This window comes from Leopardus geoffroyi, chromosome D3 (assembly GCF_018350155.1).
Source record: "Leopardus geoffroyi isolate Oge1 chromosome D3, O.geoffroyi_Oge1_pat1.0, whole genome shotgun sequence".
In the NCBI taxonomy this organism is placed as follows: Eukaryota; Metazoa; Chordata; class Mammalia; order Carnivora; family Felidae; genus Leopardus; species Leopardus geoffroyi.
Window position 1 is genome coordinate 3,352,491 of NC_059339.1, and position 12,746 is coordinate 3,365,236.

Here is a 12,746-nt window from a genome sequence, read left to right on the forward strand (position 1 = left end):
GGTGTGCCCAGGCCATCTGAGTTCACAGCGCTGCCCCCTGGGTTCATGTCCAGCAAGGATCCAGATGGCAGACGGGAAGCACCTGGCCGTACTGAACCGGTTAGAACTGGCTGGCTGCTTTGCGGGGTCTCTACTGACAGCTCGTTCGTCCCACTTTACACAACAAGCCTCGGTTTCCCTGCCCGTGAGCAATTTCCCATCACCGGCAATGCACGATCACCCAAAGAGAAGCTGAGTCTCCGGAGTCCCTCTGCGGGAGTTTCCTCGCAGAAAATGCTTCTAGGAGAGTTGGCTCGCCTCGTCGTGGGCTTGTGGGCAGGACAGCCTTTTCACGCCTTTCCCGAAATGTACGAAACGTTTAAATGAGGTGATGACTTAGGGATGACTGGCGAGGTCCCAGAAAGAGGCCCACGGCTGCTCCGAGTCCCATCTCCGAGAGACGGAGATTTTTCAGATTTCTCACCGACGTATCCGGAGCTTTTGTGAAAAGACGGTCCCGGGAAACCAAGCAAGTGGACGATGCCTCGGGAGAAATCCTGTCCTTGGGACTCTCGTCTGAGAGGCGACCACACAGGCCAGTGGAAAAGAAGCAGCCTGGGCCAATATTCGTGCACATCATCACCTCCCTCTGCAGGGTGGTCCGAGTTTCCCAGGTACAGCTGGGTCGGCAGGTGAAGCAGGGACTAACAGGTCGGCAGCCCTGTGCTGGTTGGCCATGTTCTCAGTTGTGAGCATCAGGCTGATTTGAACCATTCCAGAATCTGCGGCTCCTTGCCTGCGTTCCGAATTCCTCATTGTTTTGAATCAAGAGGGGGAGAATTTCCTTGACTCTAAAAAGTGTATGTCAGACTCTGGCCGGATAAACTCCAAAAGCCTCATGCATAGGTAATGCGTCTTCAGATGTGAGAAACTCTGCTGTATGGAGGTCAATGATAGCCTTCAACTTTTCTTCACTTCCTTGAGAAGAAATTACTATTTAAAGGTGAAAAGCATCAAAAGGAAGTCCTCGAGAGTTAATGGGACCATCTGGCCCGATGCCATCCCTTCTGAGAACCTGAGAACTGAGACACATTTTACCGTTCACGTCTCAACAATGCTTGAGGTAATGGCAGTGCTATTATTCCAGACTCCGACTGACATGGCCTTCTAAAGTGCTCTGTGAGTGGTTAAGTGGGACCGAATGACAGAGAACAGGGCAGATGGAAAGTCCTCTAGACCAGTGTTATTTATTCAAAAGAAGGCAGCTATCGCAGGCCAGTGGGGAGCCACCAAGCCCTCCACCGAAAGTGGGGGTTATCTGGCTGGGTGCCATCCGTTGGTATGTCACAGAAACAGAACCGGAGGGTAAATATAGATATACGAGAAGAGACTTCTTATGGGAATTGGTTCACCTGATTATGGAGGCTGAGAAATCCCATCATCGGCTGCGTGCAAGCCAGAGACCCAGGAAAGCCAGCAATATAATTCAGTCCAAAGCCCTGGGGGTGATGGTGCTGATGCTGGTCTAGTTCCTGGAGTCTGAAGGCCAAGAACCAGGAACTCTGATGTCCAAGGGCAGACGGAGATGCACGTGCCAGCTCAAGAAGAGAGAAAGAGAATTTTCCCTTCCTCCACGCTTTTGTTTTAGTTGAGCTCTCACCGGATTAGACGATGATCATCCATGTGGTGAGGACGTTTCTTTACTCAGACTACTCATTTAAAGTCTCCTCTCTTCCCAAAATGCCCCCCCAAGACACACCCTGAAGTAGTGTTTTACTGGGTATCTGGGCACCCCTTAGCCCGAGTCAAGTTGACAGGTAAAATTAACCACCACAGTTGGTGCCATCGGAGGACCCGATGAGACCGTGTTCTTTTGCATGAAGGTAACCGGTTGCCTCAGCGCGACTATGGTTTCCCCATTGAGTTTCCTTGACATCACTGCTGAAAACCCACTGACCATAAACCTATGGGTTTATTTCCAAACTCAGTTCTACTCCATCGATCTCCACATATGCCCATCTCCGTGCCAGCGTCACATGGTCTTTATGGTATGAAATGTAATGCACTTTGTAGCAAGCTTTTGAAATCAGGAAGTGTGAGCCCCACCGCCCCGCAGACTTGTTCTTCTTCTTGAAGACTCCTTTGGATATTCTGGATCCCTTGCATTTCCATAAATTTTAGCCCCAGCTTGAACATCTCTGCAAAGCTGGCAGCAGGGACATTGACAGGCATGGCCCTGAATCTATAGATCAATTTGGGGAGTACTGGCATCTCATCAATCGTAAGTCTTCCAGTCCCAGAACACGAGATGCCCTTCCATTTACTCAGGGCTTCTTTAGCCTCTTTCAATAATATTTTGTGGTTTTCAGGGTGCCCGTCTTACCCTCCTTCTTAAAAACGTATCCCTAAGTAGTTTATTCTTTTCGATGCTATTGTAAAATAAATTGTTTTCCTTAATTTCCTTTCCAGATATTCATTGCTAGTGTATCGGGAAAAAAACCTATTAGGGGCACCCGGGTGGCTCAGTTGGTTAAGCATCTAACTCCAGCTCTGGTCACTTCTGTCAGCACAGAGCCGGCTTCAGATGCTCTGTTCCCCTCTCTCTCTGCCATGCTTTCTCTCTCTCCCTCTCAAAAATAAATAAACATTAAAGAAAGAAATACAGTGTTTTATATTGGGCTTATGCCCTGCCATCTTTCTTAGTTGTCTTATTGGTTCTCTTTGTTTTTTAGTGGATTTCTTAGGGTTCTCTACACACACCATCATGTCATCTGAACATACAGATTAGTTTTTCTGCTTCCTTTCCAATCAGAACGTGCTTTATTTCTTTTTCCTGCCTACTTGCCTTGGCCACCACCTCTACTACTAAGCTGAATGGCAAACGTGGGAGTGGATACACTTGTCTCGTTCCCGGTCATCCAGATTCTATTTTATAGAGAGTAGTAAGCAAAATACACAAAGGTCTCTGCTTTTATAGAGATTATAGTCATGTAAGGGGGTTGTTCAACCGAAATAAAAACACGACAAAACTTTTACATCCTTACAGAACTGGTAAGTCTGCGCGAGTTAACCCAAAGACCACCAGAATGATAGCGAAGGACTGAGAACCACTGGTCCAGAAGAATCCATGTGAAACATCCCCTGCAGAGGATTATTAGAGCCAAAAACTCACTGGCAGGTAGCCCAGAGGACAGCCGGGATAGTGCTGACCGCACGGGGAAACCTGCGGTTGAGAGCCTGTGACACCAGTACGACCCCCAAGTTCTTGAGAAGCAGCCAAGAAATGGTTGTGTAGGAAACACGATGTCAATATGTGCTAAGTCCACAAGACAAGAATGAGCTCACAGATGAGGCACGGAGGCCAGGGTCCAGCACCCCGGGGCCTGAGCCGGAACAGGAGCAAGTTGGTTACATGCGGAAAAGGCACTCGTGGCTTAAGAGAAGCTTCTTGGGCACCTGCAACCCAGGGGGGATATCAGGATGCTCGCAATTTAAATCTGAGCCAAAGAGAAGCCACATTGAGGTTCGGGGGCTGATCTCCAGCGGACCCTTACTCCACCGGTTACGATCAGCCAGCTAGTCAGCTGACACTCCGGCACAGGATGTGCTGCTCTACTCAGGACAAGGCAGGGTAGCTGGAAGCTACATCCGTGGCTAGATTCAACTGGTAATGCCCAACTTGTTAAGATGCCCAGGTTGTTCAACTGCAGCCAAACCCATCAACATCCAAGTTGTTGTTTTCCAAGAAAAGAAAGAAAAAGGAGGCTCCAGACGGGTGATGGCCCTGCTCCTTCTCAGCGACAAGTGTCCCGGGACTGGTACACTTGTCTTGATGTGCTGACGGAGCACCTCAAGGGCACAGCTCTGTGGTTAGAAGTGTGGCCTTCAGAGTGAGTCAGTGCCAGCTGGACAGCAGCCCCACACCTCACTGATGGGGTCTGTAGTCACTCAAAAGCGAGCCTTGGTTTCCTCATCTGAAAAATTGCCATTTTACCCAGAAGCACTCATATGGCTGAGAATTAAGTGGAGTCAGAGTGTGGTCTAACCGGCATACCGTAACCGCTAAACAAAGGATAACTGTCGGGGTGAAGTTGTCCCGTGGATGGAAAGGGCCGTTACCAGTGTCTCTGCTACACGGGTTAGTCCGTGGTTGGCTCCCCATTTAGAACTGATCAGTAGGTATGTCCACGCAAAACCCACTGCAGGGACTCTGTAAAGAGAATCTGTGGTGACCTAGCAGTATTCAGGGTGACAGTCACCATGTGCTCCATTGTCCTACCACTGTGCATCTCCTGGGGCTCATGTGACCCCCGGCTGGGTCCAGCTGAGACACGAGGCTGCACCATAAAGTCATTCTTTCTCATTATGCTGGGAAGAGGGTGGATTTGGATTCACATGGACTTGGGGGCCATCAGAATGGCCCAGAGGCTTTCTAGGCAGACTGGGAAGATTTCTCGGGCAAGGTGAGGGGAAGAAACCCCTTCTGATGCTTCAGATCGCTGCACAGCTGGGCTGGTTCTTAAAAGACAAGCCATGCACAAGCTGGAATCTAGAACCATCCATGACCCAAGCTAGTTCTTGAGTCAATACAAAGCTCTTGGCTCAAAACCCAGTTGCTTCCATGGGCATTCGGTGACGGGAACTGAACGTTCACCAAGAGAGGGCGAGCGAAGGCCTTCCTTTCTCAAATGACCTCCCCCATCAACCTTCCATTGAGTCTTCCTGCCCCACACATAGTCCCCTGACTTGAAATCCAGTTTGAATTATATTTTGAAGGGACAGAAACCATGAGAATGCTCAGTCAAGGCTGTCAGGCGACGGCCGTCAGTCTCTTGAGGTTCATGGCACACTTTCAAACACTAAACTTTTGGTGGCCTCCATGGAGCGCCTGGGTGGCTCAGTCGGTTGGGCGTCTGACTCTGGCTCAGGTCACGATCTCACAGTTCATGAGTTTGAGCTTCATGCCGGGCTGTGCTTTGGATCCTCTACACCACCCCCCCGCCCCATCTCTGGCCCTCCCCTGCTCTCTGTCTCTCAAAAATAAATAAACATTAAAAAAAAAAAAAAGCATGGTTCAGGATGTTGTAAAAAACAAACAAACAAAATCCCAGTTAATGCACTATCCACTTGGCGGTCCTTTAACGTAGGCATGATTTTTGAGTATCAGCTGGCATGCCTCGTGTGGTCACAATATGAAGATCATGTTCTACACTACCTATAATTCTTTTAAGTTTTTTTTATATATTTATTTATTTTTGAGACAGAGACACACAGAGCATGAACAGGGGAGGGTCAGAAAGAGAGGGAGACACAGAATCCCAAGCAGGCTCCAGGCTCCGAGCCATCAGCACAGAGCCCGATGCGGGGCTCAAACCCACCAACCGTGAGGTCATGACCTGAGCTGAAGTTGGATGCTCAACCGACTGAGCCACCCAGGCGCCCCCGCCTCCCGCATTTCCGCACCGCCCCGTGCTTGCTTTGCTGCTGTCACCTGGCTTTAGGTAGTGAGTTTGCAGACTAGAGCAGGAACTCACAACCCCAGGAGCATTATCACTCCTCGACGTTGTTTTTTTCTTTCTTGGATTTCACACTAGGACCAGCGCTAAAAGTGCTGAATCGTGTATGCGTGTGCACGTGTATGTAAAGCGTCTAAAAATACATTCTTGAGAATCTGCGATTGTGTCGGCAGGTGTTGTAAAGTCTACATTGTAAGTGCTACGTTGACAACAAGGTGTGACGGTAGCCAGAACTTTCCCTGGACTGCCCAAGGACGGAGGGGCCCTTCCTGCCCAAATGTCCCTCATTTGGGGTAATTCGGGGTAATTCGCTTGTTATGGCTTCTTCAAAAGTGGGAAGAGCATAAAGAGGCAATGGACAAATAAAGAGGGAAGATGTGTTGCCAAGGAGACCGAACTCTTCGGGAAGAACTAAGCCTTTTTAAAGTCCTACTGGCCCACGATTTCTGCAAGGCAGGGATTTGGAGATTCCGCGAAGCGAAATGTGTGTGAGGGAAGGTGCCTCCTGTCTCCAGAGGGAGGAATCTTTGCCTCTTAGCTTGTAGATACATGTCGGGTCAATTTCCACCCAATTTATTTTCATCCGTAGTGTCCAATTCTGTGTGTGTCCCCTTAATTACTTTTCTCAAACTTGAGAAATAGTAGATTTCTCCATCTCTTGCCAAACTCCCCACGGTGCCAGTCTTGGAAATGTGAGGACAGGGAATGCTGAAACAACGCTGTCACTTCTCACAGCCAGACTGTGTCACCTAGGGCTCCAGAGGAAGTTGACAAGCATCTTCCGAAGAGTGAGGCTTTGATGCAAGACTGTGGGAAGTAAAAGCCAGCAGACGTGTTTACAAATGACTCACCACACAGCCAATCTGACAATATTCCGGGTCGTGAAATATAGCGGGGTGGACAGCAACTTTTTAACTCTGTCTCCGTGAATTATGCCGTCGTCCCACTTCCAAAATGAAACCGGCCCGCGGTGTGTCAATCTCTGTCCCCTCACGATGAAGAGGGATCCCTGACTGTCCCGGGAGAGGACGTTTTTTCCTCGAGTTGACATCTCAGAGTGTAACCTTGAAGCGTTACATGCTATCAATATGACCTACAGCTTCCGTAAAACGAAAAGTGGATGAAAACCAAAAGGAGGAGGGAGGAAGGGGGGTGCTTGGCTGTCCCTCAGAAACCTCCACACCCTCCATCAGCGCATTGCTAGGACTCAGCACGGAGGCAGGAACGCAGACAATCAGCGGTTTGGAAACTCAAAACTCTTCTGGATCATCTCGTGAAGGCCCGAGACCAGGGGGGTGGGAACTGCATCTCTGAGCAGGTTTCTCAACCTCAGCCTCGGCCCTGCTGACATGTGGGGCTGGCTCGAGCCTCGCTGGGCGGCTGTCCTGTGCACGACCGGAGTTCCCTGGCATCATCCCCAGGCTCCACCTGCTAGAGGCCATTAGCATTGCCACAACCCCAAACGTCTCCAGCCCTTTCAGGATCCATCCCCCTGACCCCTCTGAGAGCCACAACCTCCGTCCCAAAGCCTGGATCCCTTCTCCAGGGGCCTCTCCGGCTGGCCAAGGGGGCTTTTCCCAAACTCTTTGCTGAAGCTCATTCCAGGACCAAGCCTATTTCTTGAGCAGCCCCTCTCTAGCTCCTGAGCAAGTCTTTCTTTCACTGAGCTGGACTCGTGTTCCCGGGGATGCTGTGTTGCCTGTGCAATCGCCCTTTCCGTATTTGGGCACAACCATCCCAAAAGAGGAGTTCTTACAGCGAGAAGCTCTTGCTTCTCTGGGAGGGCAGAAGCCCCGTGAGGGAGGCACAGCCAGGGCGCAGAACCAATGGAAGGTCTGAGTTCTGCATCGGCCTGTGCAGCCCGTGTCTCCTGGAAAATCGGCCGTGCCCGCCCCGTCCACCTGTGGGGCCTGGTGGGGCCTCCCCCTCACATTCCATTCCGCACCCCTGTTGGGTTCAAACCCTTGGCCAGGTCTGCGAGCCGATAAAACCTTTCACACAGAGAAGTTAATGGTGAAACCAGCTTAAAATGTCATTCCCTCAGGGTGCCGGCATCTGAAAGGGGACGATTTGACACCAGGGGTGACATCATCCAGGGGTGTGTCGGGAAAAGAGTCACAACCAGCTTTCCGGATGGGGGGAAACCAAAGTCCTGCTTTGTGCTCCTCGTTAATTTCTGTGGAGTCGACGTTCCCAACATCGCTGAGGTTAAGTGAGGGCTCTGACCTGGGGCTGTGAAGGGACATGGGGAGCATATTATGCAGTATTTCCACCACTTGGATTCAACAGATGTGAATCATCTCAAGAGCACAGGACCATATAGTGTCGTCACTGGGGAGCTGATGAGTTCTGACGATCGATGACCTTTGTTTCAGTACAACTTATCTCATTACGCTTTAATAGAATTTACTTTTCAGTGGCGGCTAGGTGACACAACCAGCTCAAACGACTCCTGGGCCCTGACGAGCCCGCATACCGACTCCCACACACCATTGCTCTGAGCCACAGGAACCTATTTGACAAACACCTAAGAGAGCTTGCTCTGGGCCTGCTCTGCTCTAAATGCTTCATGTCAATCCTCGTAGAAACTGCATTTTATGCCAGAAGGTGGGGACCCCACCAACGTGCACATCGTTATGAAGTGTTGGATCATGAATATGAACCTGGGAAAACACGGGGTGAGTTTACAGGGACCATGGGGGTGGAGGGGATTTCCTGGAGTCCCTGGAGCCCCCACCCCGACAATGCACAGATGGTTCCACTCAGTCCTGTAGGTCTTGAGCAAACATTGTTTTTTGTTTTGCACCCAGACCCCATTTGCATGGCCATCCATCCATCCACCCACCCACCTCCACCCATCCATCCACCTACCCATCTATCCATCCATCCACCCATCCATCCATCCATCCATCCACCCACCCACTCATCTATCCATCCACCCATCCATCTATCCATCCACCTGTCCATCCATTCATCCATCCCCTCACCAATCCATCCATCCATCTATCCATCCATCCATCCATCCACCCACCCACTCATCTATCCATCCACCCATCCATCTATCCATCCACCTGTCCATCCATTCATCCATCCCCCCACCAATCCATCCATCCATCTATCCATCCATCCATCCATCCATCCATCCATCCATCCACCTACCCATCTATCTATCCATGCATCTATCCATCCATCCATCCATCCATCCATCCACATATCCATATTATGCTGAGCTCCTGCTTAACATGAGATGATAAGAAATAATGGGCCCTATCTTCAGGATGTCCAAGGGGGCCACTGTGGGCCATGGGCGGCCCTATCTTCAGAGTCAGGGGAGTCCCAGAGGGAAGAGGACTCTGGGCTTCTACAGGTGTGTATGGAGTGGGGCTTGAGCCTGAAGAGACGAATGGCTGAGAAAACCAGTCCCAACCTGTGGTGAGCCTGCCATGTGCTCAAGGCTTCTGCTAAGGCCTGGCAACCGCCCTGCTTGGGCTGATGTGATCTCATGTGGATCCCCCATGAGGAAATCAAGCTCCAAGAAACCAAGCAGACGGTCGTAGTAACACAGCCGCTAAGCCAGGGTCCAGACCACCCAGCCCTCCTCTCTCTCTGGGTACTCTGTGCAGTTCTCTGCAGGTCTGGATACAGACTGTGAATCCCGCACTGAAGGTCTGGGATGTCCCTGGTGAGGAGGCTGGATTAGGATTCTGGTTCCAGGGTCAGACTGCCAGAGTAGGGGGCAGTGGGGGAGGGGGGCTGGGCTTTGCCCCTCACTGCCTACATGACTTTGGGCCATGAGCTGCACCAAGCCTCGGCTTCCCCATCTGCAGAGAGGGGATGGGAGGGTGCTTAAAGTCCTCATGAGGCTTCTAGGGGCTCTTGCTGGAGAAGCCCTTGGCAGGGGACAGGGGAGTGCTCTGCAAATGGCCCCTGCCCTTTGTCAGTGTGAGTAGAGCGGAGAGGTTAGGAGCGGGGGCTCTCAAGCCAGGCAGTCGGCTGACATCCTGGGCCCATGCCTTCCATCGGTGCAGCGTTGGGTAAGCTTCAGAACCTTCCTTGTGTCTCCCTCTAACACAAGTCCTCAGGGCTGTCGATAGGATGACGGTGACCTTAACGCATATCAAAGCTGGAGTCACAGCCGGGCCTGGTGGGCCCCTGGTAACTGTTATCTGCTGCTGACACCGTTATGGCCACCGCGGTGCATGCTGGTCTTTGTTCTGGCAGGGACACGATTAAGCATCTGGATGCCGGAATGCGGCAGAGTCGACCAGGCGCAATCCCGTACTCCATTAGCAGCCCAGGGTCACTCCGTGCATTCAGGCCTTCTACTCACATTTGTTAAACACCTACTATCTGCCGGGAGCCGGGAACAGGGACAAACCCCACGGGCTCCGTGCCCGTCCTCCCTGAGCCGAAGGGAGGATCTGATCGCAAACCCTTTTCAACTAGCTGAATCCTCTCTGATAAATCGCGTGCTGAAAGACGGTGCGTGCGTCTGAACCGCTCCTGCTCAAACAACTTGAGCTGAGCATACCAAATGCTTTTCTGGTTTTCCCCCACGGGCTCTGGCCCCATAGGGAACGGGGCTCTGGAGGCTGTTCAGGGCCACAGTCGTACTCCTGATCGGGATGAGCAATCCGCACATCAGCGTTAATGTGGGGGACTCCCGGGAGTGCCCTAAGTTCAGCACTAAGGAAGGGGAGGGGTGCTCCCCTCCAGTCTGGACATTCTGTGCATCCAGCAGGCCTACTGCCTGTGCAAAAGGTGAGCCCTGCCTGATTCCCCAGCTCACTCGGGGACACTGCGGCCACTTCCTTGCACCCCCACGGTAGCTGGAGGAGACACGGGATACAGGTCCGCTAACCACGTCAGATCCCGGGTGCAGGCTGAAATGCTCATCACAGTCTGTTTTAGCCTAAGAAGCAGAAAGACGAAATACAGGTTCCGCAGGGGAAGTCTGGTCACAAGAGGCACCCGTGCGTCAGACGGGCCGAGTCCTGCTGTCCATGAATTTCTGCCAGCAGGATCAAAGGGAGCGTTTTTTCAGAGTTTTTCCCACAAGGGGTTACACCTGGCAGAATGCTCCTCATCACTGAGAGACTCGTTTTTATGTGTGAAGGACTGCGTTAAGCACTGAATACATGTTAGCTCTTTTTTATTTTTCTGACCACATTTACACGAGAAGGGTGTGGTCTCTATCGCCACCATCATTCCTGTTGTGCAGCTGGGGACACTGAGGCGCAGCCGGGTCGAGAAGCTCGCTCAAGGTCGCGTGATGCGTACGTTAGCGGGGCTGGGGTCTGTCCCAGCAAGCCTGCTTCCCGACTGCACGCTCTTAGCCAAGGGTCGGCAAACATTTCCTGTAAAGGGCCAGATGGTAAGTGTTTGAAGTTTCTCGGGCCATACGGTCTCTGTTGCAAGTGCTCAGCTTGGCCGTTGGAGTGTGAAGGCAGCCACAGTCCAGACACAATAAACGAGCGTGGCTGTGTTCCAATAAAGTCTTACTTATGGACACTGAGATCTGAATTTCATACAATTTTCACGTGTTCCAAAATATTTTCTTCTTGCAACTTGTTGTCAAGCCCTTAGAAACGTAAACACCATCCCTGGCTCACCGGCTGTACAAAAAGAAACAGGTGGCAGGCCAGATCTGGCCTGGGGACCGTAGTTTGCCAACCCCTACTCTTGGCCAATATGCTACACCACCTGTATCGGGACGCTGAATGATTTGGGTTTGCTCGTAGGACATTCTCGTAGGTCAGCATTTGTGTGATCTCTCCCTCTCTCTTAAGTTTTTATTACAAGGGTTCACAAACGCACCCGACGGTGGGGAGAACGGTAGGGTACTTCCCCCCCAGTCTGCATCATCCAGCTACAATGGCCACCGTTGTGAGATCTCGCGATAGAAACTGGGGGGTGCTGGGTAGAGGGGCTTACGTGCCTAGGTATGCACTGAGTCCTCGCTGAGTCTGATGGGTGTGCAGGTAATTTAGGAGACTTCGTATGCCCTCGCCTCAACATTGCGACTTAGAGTGTCTGGAGGCTGGGCCGTTGTGTTACCACCCTCTGGCAAGCTGTAAGACGACAGTCAAGTCATCCAGAGTAGAAGCAGAGGACGGGTGGGGAAGCAGGGGCGCCCGGCTGGCTCAGTCAGTGCAGCGTGTGACTCTTGATCTGAGGGTTGTGAGTTTAAGTCCCCCATTGGGTGTAGGGATGACTTAAGAATAAAATCTTTAAAAAAAACCCCAAAACAGACGGGTGGAAGCAAACACTCCCTGGTCCACCTTGGGGTAAAAGGAGAGTCACGGGAAGGATCCCATTTCTGAGTGCTTTTTGGGCCAACGCCCAGGATGGCATTCTTCTCCGAAAGGGGGTCACCTGGCTTTTTACTCCTTTACGAAGCCTCACTGGCCTCCCGAAGTTAGAAGGAGTAGAAGTAAGTCTTTGCTAGTTTGCCACACAATTTATTTTCTTTAAGAACCATAAGTGCTTAGAGATTGGGGAAAAAAAAAAAACAATCAGTGTTTTTCAATAAGCAGCTGATGGCTAAATTGAGGCTGGAAATGCTGCCGTAATCATCCCGAACGCGCGTTCAGTAAGCATCTATCCACATGCGGTACTGCGTGTGGGCTTTAAAGGAAATGATGCATTGACCTACTTTTCTCCGAGAGAGAGAGATGCTTCACCTGTTTGGCTGTCGGTGGAGTTGGCAAACTGAAAAAAAAAAAAAACTTTTGAAAATACATACTCGTAAACCCACAGACTCCTGCCTGTGGGACTGAGAAGCCAGAAAGCCGAACAAGGCAGTATCTTAAGACCGTAGGTGCCATTGCTTCCTTCCCTGGATAAAACAGACCCATTGTGGGGACACAGAGTCACATCGCAGTCCATCCCGGGTGCCTGAGACCAGCTTCCTTTCTAGAGCGCCTTCTTGCCGCCACTGGGCAGGATAGCAGATATCACACTACTTGGCCTCAAGTCTTTATCCATTTCTGTAGCCCAACATGTGACAAGAGGCGTGGTGGGTGGGGAGAGGCTTCTTCTCCACTCTTCATCTCTGAGCTCAGCCACAGACTTACACGGATTAACAGAAGAAGGTGGACATGACTTGTGCTGGGCCCAAGAGACCATGGACCGCTGTGCTCTGCCACTGCCACAAAGGGGACATCCCCATGCTAGATTGCCGACCTCGGGGGGCAGCTGAGATTTACAAAGCAGGGGGCATCTTCCCCCCTGATGTACGAGTGAGGCTAG

At 51.3% G+C, this 12,746-nt stretch overlaps 1 protein-coding gene across 1 annotated transcript in view; it reads right to left on the reverse strand.

Moving 5' to 3' along the window:
- The window catches only part of TMEM132C (transmembrane protein 132C), a 308,814-nt gene that overhangs the window by 144,630 nt on the left and 151,438 nt on the right, over positions 1-12,746 (reverse strand). The gene's annotated exons all lie outside the window — the stretch shown is intronic.